The 18597-nt window shown below is 34.4% G+C and overlaps 1 long non-coding RNA gene across 3 annotated transcripts in view; it reads right to left on the bottom strand.

The window, feature by feature from the left end:
- Positions 1-18597, bottom strand: part of LOC131382160 (uncharacterized) — a 302517-nt gene that overhangs the window by 215383 nt on the left and 68537 nt on the right. For all 3 annotated transcript variants that reach the window (XR_009211406.1, XR_009211407.1, XR_009211405.1), the window contains exon 3: positions 9890-9949. This is a non-coding gene — a long non-coding RNA (uncharacterized LOC131382160). The remainder of the gene's footprint in view (positions 1-9889; positions 9950-18597) is intronic.

Below are 18597 nucleotides of genomic sequence, written 5' to 3'. Positions count from 1 at the left end.
CATGTATTTAATATGCTCAACTAAATAAATCTTCGAAGCCACCCAGAATCTTTAGTTATTCTGTGTTATCCCCTGTGATCTCACTAGGAACTTATCAAAGTGCAATTTCAGAGAGAAGCTCAAAGAAAATTTTACATTTGATACTCAGAAGCTTGAACAAAAAAGACTAATACAAATCTGATCTGCTTCAGCAATGAAACAAATCCTTGGTTTTTATTTTAACACCACTGAATACTGTGAAGATAACTGGCAACATCAGAGAATTATTAAGATCTCATGGAAGGAAAGAGTATTTTTGGTATTAAAAAATGAGCCTATAAAGGAAAAATAGTTTATTGTAAACCATATAAAGAAGCCAAGAGAATGATTTCCTTCAGCAATAAGTTGTTCTTTCCAACAAAAATATATTTTATATGTTTCAGTTTTTATTTTTCCCTCATAGATTTCAAGGTAATGCTATAAAAATTCAATGAAATAAAAATATGTAAAACAGGCTCTTTGGTTCATATAAAAATGAACTTTTTATCTAGTTCATATAAAAAATCTCCAACTGTACTATAAATGTTATAAATTTTGGTTACAAAATCATCTGTCATTGTAACTTTGATTTCTATGTAATAGATTTACAGAGTAATGTTTTGAGAAAACTTGTTAAATATGTTCAGACTTTTAAAACAAATATTTGGCTTTGGAAACAATATTTTAAAAATCCTCTTAGTATCTTCTCCCTATGTAATAATTGCATCAATTGATCTACAAAATTATTCCAAAGTTATTATAATTGTGTCACCTACCACTATGCTCTTTGTTTTCTAAATAGCAGCATTTTCTCAGATTATTACTAAATACAAGAAAAAATTTCATATAAAGGGCAGAGAGTTAACCTGATTAATGTCTTAAATATTAGAGGCCACTAGTGTGTCCATTTCTCTAATCTTCAAATCTTCCCTCCCTACATCTTTTATCATCAAGCCATAAGTAAATTTTGATTAACTGACAGGTAATGTTGTAAGATTGGAGTATTGGTACTTAAAAACAATTAAAACAACAGAAATCTTAAAATGATGAAAAACAAAACAAAACAACCATAAGCAATAACAAACTTTTTATTCCATTTGAGATTATTGTGAGTGTTAACAAAGCAGTTGAGGATGGATAAAAGGGAGGTACATAAAAGTTTTACCCTAAATAAGATATCTATTATATATCCCACCCTCTGTTATCAGATTGACTCAACAATATTAGAAAACAAATCCCAAATGGTAAACAGAAAAGAAATGCAAGAGAATGCATGCACACACACACGCTCAAGTGCACACAAAGAATATGTAAAGATCATAGATGACAGGCATAGTGAAAAAGCAAAGACCTGTGTAACCTTAGGGCTGTAGGTAGAAGTGGAGTTTCAGAAATGAAGGAATGCACATTACAATTGGGTATTTTAGGAAATAGAGAGGATACATAAATAGGAAATGAAATGAGAAGAATTGAAAGGTTTATTAGAGCTTGGGAAAGACAAGTGAAAATGTATTTGAGAATTTGAAAAGTTAGGGTCTCACTCTGTCACCCAAGCTAGAGTATAAGTGGTGTGATCACGGCTCACTGCAGCCTCGACCTCCCAAGCTCAGGTGATCCTCTCACTTCAGCCTCTGGAGTAGCTGAGACCACAGACCTGTGCCACTACACTCAGCTAATTTTTTTAATTTATTTTTTATTTTTTGTAGAGACACAGTTTCATTATGTTTCCCAGGCTAGTCTTGAACTCCTGGGGTAAAGCAATTCACCCTCCTTAGGTTCTTAAAATGCTGGGATTACAGGTGTGAGCCACCGTGCCCAGGCAGAATTTGGAAAGTTTTTGATAAGCTTAATAAAACAGCACATGAATTCCTTCTCACCAAAATTTGAGAACAGCACTCAAGCCAGAAATCCCTTACATATTGAAATTTAGCTTCTCCTGAATAATTAACTTGGTATCAAATCAGAGGTGCATCTATGGAAAAGAGACAGATAATTTCATTAAGAAGTGGTTATCTGTTGTTTGGTTTATAGCAGAAATTATCCTCATTCCCTTCACTTTGATAGAAATTTCTTTTTAAATGAAATTTGCAGTATTCAGAAAAAAATTGCTTGAATAGAGGAAATTTTTTTTCCCTCAGTAGAAACCTCATTCATCAGAAATTGCCCCATACTTTGCTGGTTAAATCTTTCTACAGAGCAAATAATCCCCTTACTATCATGCCTTGCGCTTTTTCCATATTGTTTTGCTGTGGTGTAAGCTGAGGTTTGAGGCACTAGAACAAATTATGGAAATCAGAACAGAGGTTATGAAGGCAAAAAACCCTGCTGTTCAAGGTCAGACCAGCAACTGGTTCAACAGTTCATAAAAGTATAGGACTTCATTTAACAGATATTATTAAGTGCCCAGTATGAGCTACTCATTGCTAGGTGTTGGACACACAACAGAATATGGACTTGTACTCTACCCATACGGGGTAGATCTTTAACTAGGGAAGTCGTGCAATTAAATAATTACAGTAGTGTATTATAATTTTAATACAACAAGTACAAGATTTAATGGGAATACATAAAAAAAGAGGACCTAACCTAGTATAGTGGGACAGAGGGTGAAAAAAGCCCCTTGAGAGAGAAAATGGTAGGTGCGATTAGGAAAAGGCAGGTGAATGAGGGCTAAGGTGGATTATAAAAGTGTTATAGGCAGAGAAAATGCCATGTGTGAATGCCTTGAGGTAGGAGAGAGGCAGGAATATTGAGCATGAGAGGAGTCATTTTCTGCCTAAGAAGTACTGACATGAGGTACAAAGAGAGGAGGGCCTATAGGAGAGCTATGAGGAATATGAATGCTTAAGGATGATAAGCACCAAGGTATGAGAAAATACAGAAAAATGTGGCGTCATAATAAGACAAAAGGAGTGTGGGATAAATGTGTGTGTGTGTGTGTGTGTGTGTGTGTGTGTGTGTTATAAACAGGTAGCATGAGGGTGTTTCTTTGTAGTCATATAGGACAGTTTTGCTTCTTGGTTTAGGTAGTGGTTATGTGAGACTGTACATGGGATAGAATTGCATAAAACTATATACATGTGCACACAAACCATGAAAAATTATAAACTTATTAAAGTCTGTAGTCAAATCAATAGTGCTGCTTCAGTGTCATTGTTCTGGTGTTGATATTATACTACAATCATATAAGATGTTACCATCAAGGAAGCTGTGCAAAGTCCACAAGTTCTTCTATGCTATTTTTGAAACTTTCTGTGAGTCTATAATTAGTTCCAACAAAAAGTTGAAAAGGTGAGGTGAGAATGTTTGGAAGAAAGGCAAGATAAATAATGTTTAACGAAGTGAAGAAGAAGACAAATTATTAAAGTATGCATTGGATTAAGCCTCAAGGAGGTTTTTGGTTACCTTTGAAAGGGCAATTTAAGTAGTGGAGTGGGGTGGAAACCATATCGTGCCAATGGAATTCAGATAGAGGTGATCAAATATAAGCAGTATCACAAACTTTATTCAAGATCACTTCATCAAGAGATGAATAAAGAAAATTAGCTTAGTGGTTACCTTTAAAAAAACTGAACATGTTTCTTTCTCATTTATCCTCTGGTTCCTTCATTTATTTTCTTGTCAACATATAAGAGTGCTTTTTTGAGAACATTTTGAATATTAGACTTTTGACCACCATTTTCGTTACAATTTTTTCCAAAATAGTATTTTTATCAACTTAATGTTATTTTTGCCAAATAAAATATTTCATTTATTATAGAGACTGGTAAAATTCTATTTTCTTTCTTAGCCAATAGTTTTAGAATTTGGTTTAGAATGTTTCCTTCTTACCAAGATGGCTCATATAGTCTCTTTAGAGAGTGCTTCTAGGTTTCTGTAGTATATAGTTAAGTATTTAATGTATCTAGAATATGTATTTTTTGTGCATGAGACACATTAATGGTAATTTAGAAATCTGAAAATCTTCTTATTCAACTTCCATGCCCAACCACTTTTTTTTCAGGGCAGTTTTTATAATAATGGCTGGAAAGCTCAATATATTATCTTTCAGCAATTTTCCTCACAGCCCAAAAAATAAAGTTCTAATCAAAGAATTAGAGAGTCACATTTTTTTAATAAAATATTGCAAAACATAACTAGCGGCAAGTCCTTTTTCTTTTGGTACCTTTCCTTTATATCTTCCCTGGATGACTAGAGTTTCAGGAGCCATTTTGCAATCATTGTGGTAGTCATGTAAATTTCCTCAGCAAACCTGGAGGTGGATAGCCAGAAGGAAACCCATTGCTAACAACATCCTAGAGCATCTGCCTCAGCCTAGACTACCAACTTGTAGACTTTTTGCCAAGTGAGAAAGGTCAACACCTATGCATGACTTTTGTCCTGTTATTTATGGACAAAAGCATTTCTAACAGATACAGGATCTGAGATCAATTTTTTCTGTACACATAGCCAGTTGTGTCATCACAATATATTTTTTCCGACTAAATTAAAATACAATTCTTAGAGATACAGATTACTGTCTTATATAAATTATAGTCTATTCTGGTAATCTCTATTTAAAGAAAATTTCCTCTATTGTGGGGTTGATAAAATATCAATTTGATTCTTAAAGCTTTATAATTGGTTTTTATGCCAGGTAAGCAAGTTTATTCTTAGTCTTCATTTTTTATATATGTTTGGGCTTTTCTTGGACAATTATTCCTCTGTATACACTTAATGTATTTTTATAATAAGAAAAAAAACAATTTGTTGTGGATCAATTTGGAAGTCAAAAAAATAATGTTAAGCCTTGGAAGCCTTGGTGTATTTATAATTTTATAATAATAGAATCTGCTCTTAGAAGGCAGGTCTTGGGGCTTGGGGCTTGTTTTTAAGTTTGGTCATTTAACTTATTCATTGTTCTTGATTCTCTAAAAGAAATTTTTTATTTTTTATATATAATTACGATGACTTTATTATTTATTTAAGTATTTTATAGTTGTCCATATTCTGATTAAAATTTTTTCAAATTTCCATTATAAAATGCTTATTCATAAAGACATAGGTAAGTAGGTAGATTTTAAAAAGGATGTGTTTGACAGATTCTATTGTGTTTTCTGCATATACCATCTAAGGTCATTACAAAGATAGTTAACTATTTGTAGTCAATGTTTGTGATAGTAATTTCATATTTTACCTTAGTGTCCTCACTGGAATCTCCAAGACAATGTTGACAACAATATTGTTTATTGGCATACTTGTTTATCTCCTAAGTTTAACTAAAATATTTTTCCTTCAGATTTTTTAGAATATTTTCTACCAGCTGTTTTTATGTAGACCTTAAATAATTACAGTTAAGAACATATTATTAAATATTTTATTTTTTAACATCTATTTATATTTTACAAAGTAACAAACAGGCTGAATTTTGTCAAATTATTTTCAGATCTTTGATAAGGATGCATGATTATTGTACAATTTTTTAACATGAGAAAAGAAGGGAAAATAGATGACATGCACACAAAATTTAGGACCCTTTGAAAGAGCAAGTTAATACTACCTGCAGCTTGGTGGCAACAATTTTAAAAGACTAAAGAAAATGGATAATTTCTTATCAAAAATATAAATTACTAAAATATTATCCTACAAGTACCAAACTTAAAAATTCAATTATTCTTATTAAAGAATATCAAAATTTTTAAAGGTCTCTACTGTAAAAGAATAAAAAAACACTGGAGTCATGAAGATCCTATACTAGGTCTGTCTAATTTTAAAGAATATACATTTTCTTTCTTTTTTTAAAAAAAAAAATTAAGTTCAAGGGTACATGTGCTGGTTTGTTATATAGGGAAACTTGTGTCATGGGGGTTTGTTGTACAGATTATTTCATCACCCAGGTATTGAGCCTAATACCCATTAGTTATTTTCCCTCATCCTCTCCATTCTCCCTCTTCCACCCTCTAATAGGCCCCAGTGTGTGTTTTTCCCCTCTACATGTCCATGTGTTCTCATCATTTAGCTCCCACTTATAAGTGAGACGATGGGATACTTTGTTTTCTGTTCCTGCCCTAGTTTGCTAAGGATAATTGCCTCTAGCTTTATCCACGTTCCTGCAAAGGACATTGTCTCATTTTTTTATGGTTGCATAGTATTCCACGGTGTATATGTACCATATTTTCTTTATTCAGTCTATCACTGATGGGCATTTAGGTTGAGTCCACGTCTTTGCTATTGTGACTAGTGCTGCAATGAACATATGGTGCATGTGTCTTCATAATAGAATGATTTATATTCCTTTGGGTACATACCCAGTAATGGGATTGCTGGGTCAAATGGTATTTCTGCTTTTAGATCTTTGGGGAATCTCCATGCTGTCTTCCACAATGGTTGAACTAATTTACACTCCCACCAACTGTGTATAAGTGTTTCTTTTTAAAAAAATATTTTATTTTATATTAAGTTCCAGGATACATATGCAGGACGTGCAGGTTTGTTACATAGGTAAATGTCTGCCGTGATGGTTTGCTGCACCTATCAACCCATCACCTAGGTATTAAGACCCACATGTATTAGCTATTGATCCTGATGTTCTCCCTTCCCCCACCCCCCGACAGTGTTCCACTCCCTGTGTCCATGTGTTCTCATTGTTCAGCTCCCACTTATAAATGAGAACATGCAGTATTTGGTTTTATATTCTTGTGTTTGCAGTGTTCCTTTTTCTCTGCAACCTCAGCAGCGTCTGCCATTTTTTGACTTTTTAGTAACAGCCATCCTGACTGGTGTGAGATGGTATCTCATTGTGGTTTTGGTATGTATTTCTCTAAAGATCAGTGATGCTGAGCTTTTTTTCAAATACTTCTTGGCCACCTGTATGTCTCCTTTAAAAGTATCTGTTCATGTCCTTTGCCCACTTTTTCATGGGGTTTGTTTCTAGTAAATTTGTTTACGTTCCCTATAGATACTGTATATTAGACCTTTGTCAGATGCAGAGTGTGCAAATATTTTCTCCCATTCTGTACGTTGTCTGTTCACTCTGTTGATAGTTTCCTTTGCTGTGTAGAAGCTCTTTGGTTTAATTAGGTTCCATTGTCAATTTTTGGTTTTGTTAGAATTGCTTTTGGCATCTTCATCACGAAATCTTTGCCTGTTCCTATGTCCTGAGTGGTATTGCATAGATTATCTTCTAGGGTTTTTATGGTTTTGGGTTTTACATTTAAGTCTTTAATCCATTTTAAGTTAATTTTTGTATATGGTGTAAGGAAGGGGTCCAGTTTCAATCTTCTGCACATATCCAGTCAGTTATTCTAACATCATTTATTGAACAGGATATGGTTTCCTCAATTGCTTGTTTTTGTCAGATTTATTAAAGATCAGATAGTTGTAGGTGTGCAATCTTATTTCTGGGTTCTCTATTCTGTTCCTTGGTCTGTGTGTCCTTTTTTGTACTAGTACCATGCTGTTTTGGTTACTGTCACCCTGTAGTATAGTTTGAAGGGAGATAGTGTGGTGCCTTCAGCTTTATTCTCTTTGTGTAGGATTGCATTGGCTATTTTGTTTTTGGTTCCATATGAGTTTTAAATTTTCTCTAGTTCTGTGAAGAATGTCAATGGTAGTTTAATAGAAATAGAACTGAATCTACAAATTGTTTTGTGTAGTATGGCCATTTTAACAATATTGAATTTTCTAGGCATGAGTATGGAAGTTTTTCTGTTTGTTTGTGTCATCTCTGATTTCTTTGAGGAGTGTTTTGTAGTTCAGCTTGTAGAAATCTTTCATGCCCCGGATTAGCTGCGTTCCTAGGTATTTTATTCTTTCTTGTGGCAATTGTAAATGAGATCGTGTTCCCGATTTGGCTGTCAGCTTGTCTGTTGTTGGTAACCAGTACAGTTGCAGAAGACATTCCTAATGCATATATCTGACAAGGCACTCATTGGATTAAGAATACATAAACAAACACACACACACACACACACACACACACACACACACCCCAGAAATTCAAATTCAAATGAAAAGGACAAAACTAAAAAAAATTTAACAAATAACATATTTTACAAAAAAGAGATATCCAAGTTGTCAATTTTATAAAAACGGCCTTAATTTTATTAGTGAAATAAAATTTAAGCTATAATGATATGTAAATACAAATCTATCAGAATAATTAAAATTTTTTACAAAGGAATATATACCAAATTTGAAAGATCCACTGTTGGCAGGTGGATAAACTGATACAGCAATTTTAGCAAACTCTTTTGCAGTATCTACTCAACAAAATATATGTGTACAATGTAACCCAACTGTCTAATACTGGACATTAGATTAAATCCTATGAAACTGCTAATTTCCAATTGTTTGTGACTTACGAGCGGCAATTTCATATGATTTATGCACCCAAAAGAAAAGTTTCCATATATTCACCAAATGTTATTTTTAGAATATTTTAAGTAGACCTTTTTATAATAGTCCCAAACTGGAAACTAATGAAACAGCCAACAGTAGAATCAACAAGTAAAATGTGATTTATTTATACAGTTGACTACTATAAATAAGTGATATGATTTACAGCTAAATGCAACTATATGTTGTGTCCAAGGATACTACTGATGAAAGAAGTCAGTCATTAAGAGGCGCACAATATATGATTTTCGTTATATAAAGTACCAAACAGTCAAAACTAACCTAGATGTTAATAAGTCCTCAGATGTGTTACCCTTATTTGGATTAGGTAGTAGCTGAAAGAGATCACAAGAATTCTTCTGATGTGTGAAAGACGATCTGTTTCTTGATATAGTGCTCAGTTCAACAGTTTTTGAAGATTTGTTGAGCTGTATTTAGATATGTATAGTTCTCAATATAAAAATTATGCTTCACTAATTAAAAAATAATAGTGTCCCCATGTTATGGCGGTACATATTAAAGATAAATTTAAAAATATTTAGAGAAGCGATTGACTGTTGAGAAAGTGCATAGACTACTGAACAATACCAGCCTGTCAAAACGGACTCTCCTTGCACTATTTTCTATGATTTTGACATAAATTTTTGTAAATGAAGATTATCACATTAGATGTTTTTAAGCAGAAATGGCAAGAACAGTTACATGGAGTAGCAATAATTCAAATTCAAATGCACCCATAAACTTCAGCATTATGATATCCTTTACCCAATAAAACAGAAGTGATGTTTTAAATAATTTCATACCTTGTACAAAATGCTTTTATGATATTAGTCACTAGCTTATAATGGTCATTTTCACTTCTATGGTGGATCTAATATAATTTTGGACCAACAATATTTTATGTCACTGCTTACCATCAGTTTTTAACTTCTATAATTTGACAATGTTAGTGATACTTAATAACATTTAATATCTCAATTGTATAAAAATCAATTTTTACATTACTTACATTCATGCATAAAAAATCATTTCAATTACATTGGTCCAAATTTGGTTTTCACTGGTAGTTACAAACCAGTTGTTCATCCATTTTTAGGAGAGATAATAAATATCTTTTTAGATTAACAAACTGTTTTTATTCATCAGACATAGTTGCACTGTGAGATAACTGTTCCATTAACTCCTCAAAGAAATTTTAGGGATCTCATTCATTTTTTTCAAAAATATCAACACAATATTTTCTATGGATAAGGAAACACTGTTGGCAGTTTCTATAAGCAAAACTGGACATGAAAACACCATAGATGTTAGACAGCAAAATGAATTAAAATAAATATTAGACTTTTTAAAAGAATTATTATTTTTTCTCAGTTAAGATTATGACCCAAATCTTAAGTCTGTTAGAATCTGTATTCAGGACTCAAGACCCTACTATAGTTAGAATTCGTTTACATGTGGCAGTAGATGGCAATAAGAGATAATGATAATAACTTACCTTTGTGTAGCAGTTTATATATTTGGAGCTGACTCTAGAAAGCACATACCAGAGTTGGGGCTGAAAAACAAATTAACAATTTTTTGCTTAGTGTACTTTCCACCATGTTAAGATTTTACTTTCAAACAAATTGGCCAAAATCTTTGTTCTAATTTAACTTGAATAAAAGAGAAAAAAAAAATCCAAGTCAGGCATAGTTTGACTACAGAGGAGAAATCATACATGAGGTGTCAAATTTTCCCTGACTTAGATTTTTTAAAAATACTTTTTAACTTACAGTTTATAGGATCTGCAAGTAATAACAAGAAAAGAGGTGTAAAACTAGGGAAGGTAACATGAGAACTAGTGACATTGAGTTATGGGTTTGTTCCTCGACTTGTTCCCTGTGAGTTCAGGCGCTTTGGGCCCCTTGTCTCACATAAACCAGAGGAAAGGCTATTCTTAGGCAGAGAAATTTCACATATTAGTCATATTCTTTGAGCCAGCTGGGGTGAGAGAGAAATACTATCACAAAATTAAATAGGCAAAAGCCTACAGGCAATCAACAACTACTTAAGATTTATAATTTTAGGGACTTTAATGTGGCCTACTGAATGCACAACAGGTGATTGTCATGAGCTGAGCAAAGTTAGAAATAACCAGGTCCATACACGTTTGTGTCTTTCCACAACGTCAGGCTTTTCCTGATGCTATTTTAATCGCAAAACTACTAGCTACATGGAGTTCCCAAGGAGGTAATTCACCTTAGTACTTCCCATTCACTCAGTAGTCAGAGCTGCAGGCACACAGGCCCAAGCCACTCCACAAGTCAGTCAATATTGCAAACCATACATAATAGTATATATAATCAATATATAAATGCTACAGGTTAAGCATGCCACAACACACAAAGTAACACTTTACATCAAGAGAAAAAAAAGATAGAAGAAAGGGTAACAAACCAGTCCAGGGGAAGCAAAGAAGACAAAAGGAAGGATTCCTGGTCTGGGCCTGGTAGTCCATCAAGCCTTGCAAGGAAGAGTCTTTGAGGCGGCAGAGCCTTCAGTGGCAGATGCCAAGTTCTTATCATGAGTGAATGCAAAATGATGTCAGTTAAGATGGCCATTTTAAGCTGCTGGAGGTCTAATCTTTTATAGTCACAGAGTCCTCTGGTGAGAACTGATAATGGAAGAGTGTGCTTGTTTGTGTCCTTATCTGGTTGGATGCAGTCTTTATTTTTTGTTGTTATTTATTAAACAAAACACCTTATGCTTGCTGACAAAGTGCCCTATGAAATATCAAATGGAGTCTTTTTCTAAGATGGAGTTAGTTACGTCAAGTGTGCTCTATACAGTGATATTAAAAGTTGTACTGCACACATGCCATTCCTTTAACTTAAATACTGACCCCTCAAAAGATATTCAGGTATATAAAACTAACAATTATCTATATCTCATTTAGATTTATATTGATGTAGATCAAGCTTGTCAGCTTGTCCAACCTGTGACCCGCAGGCTGCATGCGGCTCAGGACAGCTTTGAATGCAGCCCAAGACAAATTCGTAAACTTTCTTAAGACATTATGAAATTTTTTTACAAATTTTTTTTTTAGTCAGCTCATCAACTATGGTTAGTATTAGTGTTAGTGTATTTTATGTGTGTCCCAAGAAAATTCTTCTTCCATTGTGGCCCAGGGAAGTCAAAAGATTGGACACCCCTGGTATAGATACCTAAAATCCAATTTATCTATATATTTCAATATCCAAATAGATCAATAGATATTCAAATAGGAATTTAAAATTTATTTAAAACATTTATATATGTAGAAGTTACCATAGTATTTTATTTTTATTGAATCAAAATCTGATTCTGAGGCCTCATCCCTTTGAAATGGAAAATTCAGGCTGAGATATCCCTCAAGCTCCCGTAGGTCTTTCACAGAGCACATTTTTTAGTGCAACTCCTAATGCCATTCAGATTTTCTCAAGATCAGAATTTAAGACATATAACAAAATTAGTCTTATGAAATTCAAGTTTATTTTTAATAATGTGAAATGGTGATTTAATAACATTCTAATGAAAATGTACTTCACATAAAATATACAGGTAATTTTAAAGCTATCTTTTTTTTAGTTTTCTACTTTGATGATTGAGCAGATCTTTTTCACTGCTATATGTAAGGGTGGGCTCTATACACACAGTCTTCATTCTTAACACATATGGTGAGGATAACAGTGACTAATTTCAAGTCATTGAATATCTTTGGCAATAAAAATGTGCCACTTATGTTTATAGATCAAACTATATAAATGGCTATTACTTCATGAATTTGAGCCCTATTAATACCTATGTGTATTTAGAATTTAAGGTTTCTCACTTGAATGAACTTCTGGCCCAAATCTATTTTCATTGTCATGGGAATGCTAATAAACTAATAACATGTTAGCAGTTTCATCACAAAGTAAGTAGCTCTACTTAAATTTAAACATCTTAAAAAAACATTTTTAACTTTCCAGATAGAATTGACATCCTTACCTATGTAGGGTTGTAAAAGTTTAGAAATTAGAGCTTCTCTTATTCACAAGAAACTATTCCATACTACAGAAAGTGTGCTAAGCAATGTTTTGCCCAGTCCGAAAATCTACCTCTCACACCTTTCCTCTATTTTATAGTAATTCCATTAAATCTCAGAGGTTTATTATTAACTAACTTATAATTGTAGCAACTAACTTATAATTGTAGCACTTGAAAACTTCTTTAGGAACAGTTTTGAGCAAATACGCTCAGAGACAGAGAACATAAATGGAGAATAAAACACATGGTAAGCCCTTATATATACATATACAGGATGACATGGTTCAGGAATGGAGAACGAAGAGGTCTCTGAAGTAAAGACAATGCAATAATGAGATTCAAGATTAATTATTTCCAAGTTTTGCCACAGACAACTTCTTCTGAACTGAAGCACCGCTTCTAGATTGATATATTCAAACTATATAATTAACAGGGTTTTTTAAAATGTAGAAACTTCTTCATTCTCTAGGAACATATTCCATGTTCCATTCCATGTTCCGTATTCCATTCCAATATTCTAACTCACAATGCTCATAACAAGGAGATAAAGTTTTTTCCACATTTCTTGAAAATAGTTTTACAGTTGCTAACCTTTCCTTGTTAAAAAGTGACGTACTTAAGAGATAAACTTTTGAAGCACTTCTTGAATTTTAAAATGAAAAGCAATGTAAAACGTTTAAACTGCTTTTGGTTTGTGCCTTTCCATGGGACTACCTTTTTTCTAAATCAATAAATGAACCAGAAACATCAGAGTACATGTGGGGACATTAATGCACTTTGGAAACATAGAATGTTGTCTGTCTTAGGAAGGTAGGTGTAAGTTAAGGGACCCAATTCTTAAAAAAAAAAAAAAAAAAAAAAAAGGAGTTGTTGTGAGAAGAATTGTTGTGTTTTGAAGATTTATTTCCTTTTTTTTATTATACTTTAAGTTTTAGGGTACATGTGCACAACGTGCAGGTTAGTTACATATGTATACATGTGCCATGTTGGTGTGCTGCACCCATTAACTCGTCATTTAACATTAGGTATAGCTCCTAATGCTATCCCTCCCCCCTCTCCCCACCCCACAACAGGCCCCAGTGTGTGATGTTCCCCTTCCTGTGTCCGTGTGTTCTCATTTTTCAATTCCCACCTATGAGTGAGAACATGCGGTGTTTGGTTTTTTGTCCTTGCGATAGCTTGCTGAGAATGATGGTTTCCAGCTTCATCCATATCCCTACAAAGCACATGAACTCATCATTTTTTATGGCTGCATAGTATTCCATGGTGTATATGTGCCACATAAAACAATTACTCCATATGTTGGAAGAGATCATCGCTGGCATGGAAGAAAGAAGATGGAAGACATGGGAAACGGAGCTGAGTCAAGTTCTGAAAGATAATTTGCCTCTAGGAAGTGGCTTCCTCACAAACCAAGAGAGTTATAACCCTACATCCCAAGAATGATAAGATGATGTGAAGTTACAAGACCCAGATGTGGAATCAGTGCAGAGGGTGTTATGTATCCATCATGGCACTGTGCAGGACTGAACATGTCAAGAAGTAGCATAGCAAGACGGTACTGATCTCATCCCCATTAATTTATGTGTGGATTTGGGAAAATTATGTTTGGAAAGAAAGGAAGTGCCTGGGTTTTTTGGGAAATATAAAATGTGAGTGGAAAGTGAGGTTGATATTTTAATATAACAATCTCTGGTTAATATACATCTTCCTTTCTTAACCTGCTGATTAACATTATTTTTTCAAAATATTTTCCCCCACCTTCCTGATTTCAGAAATCTTGTCTTTTATTTTGGGTATCTGAACATTTTTTTCTTTATAATAAAAATCTATAAAAATTGTAAGCCATTTACACCTATTTTACCTGGTTTTGGCCATTTCAGATAACTAGAAAGCAAAATATTTGCAAATCCTAATCTTCTTTTTCTACAAAAACAATAAAATGAATGAGGTAATATTTTTTAATAGGCATAACATCAAAAGTTGTCTTCATTTAATTCTTTTTCTCATTTGACTAATCTTACTTCTCCAACTGGACGTCTTTTGGGGTAGCCTCACTCAGTAGATATTACCTCTACACAAAAGTAATTTACACAGAATCCCTTAGAGAGACTCTCATAATATGACACCAATAAATACTATTCCTGCAAAATACCCCATAAAACTCCAGTACCTGTGTAATGCAATCTCTAGAATGAAATTTCAAAACATTTCCACTATCTGATCCCAAGAAATAGCTGCCTATATTTTACCATGAAATGCTGCAGTCTCGACGCTGTTAACGAAGCAACGAAAGCAGAAGTTGCTGGCTTTCTACACATCCATTGTCTGAGCAGCAAAAATTGAAAAGATTGGACCACATCAGGGCAGGACTTACTAACTGCACTAATAGTCTACTCCAGGCCAATGAAAAAGCAACTTCTGGCAGGGCGAGGTTGCTCACACCTGTAATCCCTGCATTGTGGGGAGGCTGAAGTAGGCAGATATCTTGAGCTAAGGAGTTCCAGACCAGCCTGGGTAACATGGTGAAATCCCTTCTATACAAAATACAAAAAAAAAAAAAAAAATTAGCAGGGCATGGTAGCACGTGTCTGTAGTCCCAGCTACTTGGGAGGCTGAGGTGGGAGGATAGCTTGAACCTGGGAGGCAGAGGTTGCATTTAGCCGAGATTCTGCCACTGCACTCCAGACTGGACAACAGAGACAGACCATGTATCAATTAATAAATAAATAAATAGGCTGGGCGGGGTGGCTCACACCTGTAATCCCAGCATTTTGGGAGGTCAAGGCAGGTGGATCACCTGAGGTCAGGAGTTTAAGACCAGCTTAACCAACATGGTGAAAACCCATTTCTACTAAAAATACAAAAATTAGCCCAGGCATGGTGGTGCATGTCTGTAATCCCAGCAACCTGGGAGGCTGAGGCAGGAGAATTGCTTGAACCCAGGAGGTGGAGGTTGCAGTGAGATTGCGCCATTGCATTCCAGCCTAGGTGACAAAAGCAAAATTCCATCTAAAAAAATTAATAAATAAAATAAAGAAAGAAAGAAAAGAAAAGAAAAGAAAAAGAAAAACCTAGCACAGAAATGGCAAACTCATGCAGTGTATGCCACCATCACTTTCTACTTCGCTTTCTACATTTATCACTAGCACCAACCCTGGCCTCAGAAGCTATACCAACACAGCAATGCAGGTAGCTACTATGAACTGACAGTAGTGGACAAACTGGTTAAAACACATCTTTTCACTTAGAATAGCTTGTTTGGGCGGGGCACGGTGGCTCACGCCTATAATTCTATCACTTTGGGAGGCTGAGGCCGGTGGATCACCTGAGGTCAGCGGTTTGAGACCAGCCTGACCAATATGGTGAAACCTCGTCTCTACTAAAAATACAAAAAATAAAAATAAAAATAAAAATAGCTAGGTGTGGTGGTGTGCACCTGTAGTCTCAGCTACTGGGGAGACTGAAATAGGAGAATTGCTTGAACCCGGGAGATGGATGTTACAGTGAGCCGAGATCGCCCCACTGCACTCCAGCCTGGGTGACAAAGGGAGACTCTGTCTCAAAAAAAAAAAAAAAAATAGCTGTTTGTAGAAATTGTGGCTCATACCTAATTCCACAGGGCACTCCCAAGGATGCTAGCTTACTTAAACTATTAGCCATCTTTAAATTTCATACATGTTTTTCATCTGAACTTTAATCTTTTGGTACTAGTTTTGTTTTGGCCACTCTCACTCCTGGCCCAAACCTCCTTCCATATTCTTTCAGTAGAGATTGTGATACTCCAGCCTTGACACAAACAGCTTACATATTCTAAATGATATCTAAATATAAAATTAAGGTTTATTATACAAAAAGTAAGAAAGACCATACTTCACATAATGTGCTATACATCCATGATGTATTCTACAGTATACTTACCTCACTAGAGTAGGATTCAGTTTTGTGCATATCACTAGAATCATTTTTTTCTCTTTAAACTTTCTTTTAATGTTCTAACTTTATTTAGTCTTATAGAATTCCAAAATAACTTCTTATATTTTCTAACTTTATTTCTGCTTCTGGTCAAGGAGCAGAAACCAAGATTGGAGAAAGAAGTCTTGTTTTTAGAAGTATCTAGAATAAGTTTCTATGACAACCATGACCCTTATGCCTGTAGACATTCCTCTTTTGAAATCCAGGGGAGCTAAAAATAAAAGACTTTTGAAAGCCACCATTTCTGTTGTATTGGCTGCATGACTCCCCATCATGTAAGCCAAGGAAACCTAGCTCAGAGAAAAGCTTCTACAGGTATTTTTTTTTCTAAGCCATATTTCACTAGACTCAATTCAACTCTTCAATCCTATTACTCTTCTATCATCACACTTATCCACCCACATCTTATGATTGAATAGAAGGCTGTGCCTATAAAAAGAACATTTTTTTTTTCCAGTGGAATTAGGTAAAGGGAAAAAAAAAATACCTGACACATGTTCTCCTTTGGTCTGAGAAATCCTTGCCTATCAAATGCTTTGTGTGTTAAAATGAATAGTCACTGATATTATTAACATAGGGCCTTATTCCTTGTTATAACCCATAACTTATGACATGTCATAAGTTAAAAAGAAACTTAAATTACTTGTTCTTTATGTGCTGGAGAGGGATATGATAGACAGGGATAGATACACATGCTTTGATTTTTAGTCATAGACATACAGATTTATGTATCAATTTATAGATATGCCTTCATATATATGTATGTTTATATAATGACATCTCTTATAATGATAGAAACATAGATATGACTTTAAAACTATTATTTTAAGTCTACAGAAATATAATCTAAAAATGTGTGTTTATAGAATAACTTAAATAATAGGGTTGGCTTTGAAAATGAATAAACTCCATGTGATGAATACTTCCAATTTATTTAATTTCTAAGTGATAGAAACAGAAATACTATTTTAAAAGGTGTCTATTGGAAGAAGTGGGTGTGTGTGTGTGTGTGTGTGTGTGTGCCTCTATGTGTTTTCACTGATCCAATTCAAGAAGGAATTGTAAATACACAGGATACTGTTCTTTCCTTACTATATGATTCAGGATTCTTTCTTTTTTTTTTTTTTTGAGACTGAGTCTTGCTCTGTCTCCCAGGCTGGAGTGCAGTGGCACGATCTCAGCTCACTGCAAGCTCCACCTCCCGGGTTCACGCCATTCTCCTGCCTCAGCCTCCAGAGTAGCTGGGACTACAAGTGCCCGCCACCATGCCCGGCAAATTTTTTGTATTTTTTTTAGTAGAGACGGGGTTTCACCGTGTTAGCCAGGATGGTCTCGTTTTCCTGACTTCGTGATCCGCCTGCCTCGGCCTCCCAAAGTGCTGGGATTTCAGGTGTGAGCCACCGTGCCCAGCCATGATTCAGATTCTTATAACAACTAACAGAAAACAATCTATTTTAACATTGTAGAAAAAGACATAAGGCAAGGAATGAATGGTTCCCATTAGGAGGGTCTAATGTAATTATTTGGAAATGAAAAGCTCAAAAGATCATTTTGCAAATGTATGAAGAGCTTTTAAAAAAAAAATTACCTGCATTCTGCTTAAGAAACCTAAGCACAGACTGAAAAGGATATTCAATTTTACTTTTCTATCTAAGATTTTGGTATGATCATGTGTATTATTCCTCACATTGCAAAGACAAGCAGTTTTTATGTTTGGTAATGACCACCCAAAGTGGTAAGCAACAGAAATGGTATATTCAATTATCAACAGCTGAGAAGCCTAGGATTAGGAATTGAAGCCCTCAGTTTAGATAGCACTAATCTGGGATCACAGTTTAAATATTACTAAAGTGAGTGTTTTGATCCATATTAAGCTGAGAAGTGTTTTTGCACCCTGATAAAACAAGTTCTTTTTTCCCCCCTCTTACTAGATTTGTCCTCAGTTGCCCTAATTTAGGTGTCTACTAAGGATTTTATTGAAACTTATTGGTTGAAAAGCTTATCCTGCAGCTGGGTCAGCAAGCCTTTAGATATTCAAACAAAATTCTTCCCCTGTGAGAAAATTTTATCTATTATGAACAACACTATGTTCAAAATAATTTTTCTGGTTTTAATGTGCTTTCCTTTTTCCACCAATATACATACTCTTAAATCTTATTTGTATGAATACCATGAAATATT

The sequence above is a fragment of the Hylobates moloch genome, unplaced genomic scaffold (assembly GCF_009828535.3).
Source record: "Hylobates moloch isolate HMO894 unplaced genomic scaffold, HMol_V3 SCAFFOLD_20, whole genome shotgun sequence".
NCBI lineage: Eukaryota > Metazoa > Chordata > Mammalia > Primates > Hylobatidae > Hylobates > Hylobates moloch.
This window is presented reverse-complemented; position numbering and strand designations above follow the sequence as displayed.